The following is a 2,693-nucleotide window of genomic DNA, read 5'->3' as shown; positions in this document are numbered from 1 at the left end:
TGCTAGAAACCCATAATCTGTCCACGTTTAATGTTTGTTTGCATAGGGGAGGAGGTTTCACCGCGCACTGTGTGCGTTAGAAAGATTCTTTTATTTTAAGAGAGAACATTTCATTCTTGTGATTGCGGGCGAGGAGCTGTTAATCACCGGAGGGTGTAATACAAGAGAGTGGTGGAAAGAGGGGTAAAACCCCGTAGCCTCTGTCCCCGGCTGCCCGGAGATTGCAGAGCCGGCTGTGAAGGGCTGGTCCTTAGGCTGGAGTCCTGTGCTAGGAGAAGAATAAGGGGTAAAAACCCGGGAGTGTTTGTACCCAGCTGACTGGTGGCTCAGCAGCTCTGTCTGACGGCTCCGTTACAGGGATTCGCTTGAATATACGAGGGCGCGGGTTCGAGTCTAGCTTAGCCAGAAGCTAGGTGGGGGCCAGTGTAGGGAAGCGGTGCGGGTGGATGGGGAGGACGGGGTCAGTTAGACCTGTGTTCCAAGCATATTCCGGTGAATACCTCTAATGCGAAAGAGCCTTAATTAATAACAAGAAAGAGCCACCAGCAGACTGGGGGTTTTACTACTTTCTACTAGGAAAAATGGCCCAAATTTTACCAAAACTACCCCTTTCTAGTCCTTGTGATCAGTAACATCCTCTGTTGCGGAGAGGATGTTACAATCCACGGTGTTGCGGAGCTGGTGGGGCTTCGAACCCAGAACCTCCACGATACTAACCCGGCTCCCAAACCTTGGGCCAGCGAGGCTTTCACACCAACTACTTTTCGGAACTTATATTTGACCTTTTCAAGGAACAGCAACGCCTCCCCCCAACCACCTCCGGAAAGATAACTTTATCAGGAGCACTACAGCTTTCCAACATCCCCCAGTGGCTCAGAGCTCAGAGGAAGACACTTATAAGTCACAAGTCCCACGGTTCAGCCTCTCTTTTATTTAAACACAATTGGATTTGGTTTTTTTTTGTTTTGTTTTTACAATAAACTTTTTTCTTTAGAAAACAGCATCATAATGCAATCAGCTAGAATCGACAGGAAATACAAAGTATAGAATATCCTCAACCATTATTTCATTACCCCTCCCGCCCTTGACAATATTAGGATTTCCACTTCCACAGGTTTGTAAAAGCATCTGGTCTGTTTTTTCCTTATTGCGTGAAATTTTCTATCCTGTGCATCTCATCCGGACGGCTGCAGGCCCGCGACATTGCCGGAGCGGCGATCTTCTTCCATTCGGCCGGATCCGAGCGTCTCGCAGCCTTAAGAACCTGAGACATGAACTGCTTGACCTGTGCAGGAGCCTCCTCGATCGCCGCATTAAACAGCAAAACGTTAGATTCCCATAGGAAAGCAGAGCTCCTCAGAGTCTTTATGAGCTGCTGAAGGGCTCTGCATAAGGGAGCGATCCCCACACAGCAGCATCGCACACGTCCCCCGGTGCCTTCCTCCCCCCACCTTCTCCCCTGGGCCGCGATCTCTCTCTCTGTGTAGGGCTCTTTGCAGCTCCTGACCGGACAGAGGGTGAGATCCTGGGCCCCGGTCCCTCCCTCCACGTCCCCTCTGCCCGCGCCTCTCCCTACCTTCTCCCCCGGGCCTGGATCCGTCTCTGGGGGTCTCTGAATCTCCTGCTCGCTGCAAAGGAACGGCCGGGACCGGGCTGTGCTGTGCCCCGCCTCCTCCCCCTGCCGTCCATTCGCAGCAGCAGGAAGGGGCGGGGCTGCAGCAGAGCTCTCTCCTGTGATTAGGCTCCCACCCTGCCTGTCTCGCCCTCACAACCATGGTGGAGCTGTAGCTTCCGGTCGGTGACCGAGAGCTCGGCCGTGCGCTCCGAGAGCGGGCAGCATCCGCCCTGCCGGGAAAAGCCGCTTAGCACGGAAGGAGCAATGGAGGCTAAGGCTGGGGGGAAGCGCGGGTTCTGGCCCAGGCATGAGTTGCGCTTTACGGCCTCCCCCTCCCCAGGCTTTAAGCTTGCAAACCGTGCAAAGGTCCCCGGGTTTTAAGCGGCTCTTCCCGCCAGCCTGCTCTCACTGCTCCGTGTTCACGGTCTGATTGTGACAGAGGGGTTCGCATGGAACCAGATATCGGTTAAATAAATAAACAAATGAATGAATGACCGAGGGATGCGATGTGTGTGAGAGAATGAGCGGTAAATATCGCACACGGGGAAGGCTAAATCTGTCCTGGGGGCTTCCTTTCCCAGGGCAGTGCTGGACGGTCTGTGCCGGCGAGAGATGGCTCAGAAGCTCCCCCGCAGCCCGGGTCTAACAGCCCCTGCTAGAAACCCATAATCTGTCCACGTTTAATGTTTGTTTGCATAGGGGAGGAGGTTTCACCGCGCACTGTGTGCGTTAGAAAGATTCTTTTATTTTAAGAGAGAACATTTCATTCTTGTGATTGCGGGCGAGGAGCTGTTAATCACCGGAGGGTGTAATACAAGAGAGTGGTGGAAAGAGGGGTAAAACCCCGGAGCCTCTGTCCCCGGCTGCCTGGAGAGTGCAGAGCCTGCTGTGAAGGGCTGGTCCTTAGGCTGGAGTCCTGTGCTAGGAGAAGAATAAGGGGTAAAAACCCGGGAGAGTTTGTACCCAGCTGACTGGTGGCTCAGCAGCTCTGTCCGATGGCTCCGTTACAGGGATTTACTCGAATATACGAGGGCGCGGGTTCGAGTCTAGCTTAGCCAGAAGCTAGGTGGGGGCCAGT

This window comes from Rhinatrema bivittatum, chromosome 19 (assembly GCF_901001135.1).
Source record: "Rhinatrema bivittatum chromosome 19, aRhiBiv1.1, whole genome shotgun sequence".
NCBI classification, from domain to species: Eukaryota; Metazoa; Chordata; class Amphibia; order Gymnophiona; family Rhinatrematidae; genus Rhinatrema; species Rhinatrema bivittatum.
This window is presented reverse-complemented; position numbering follows the sequence as displayed.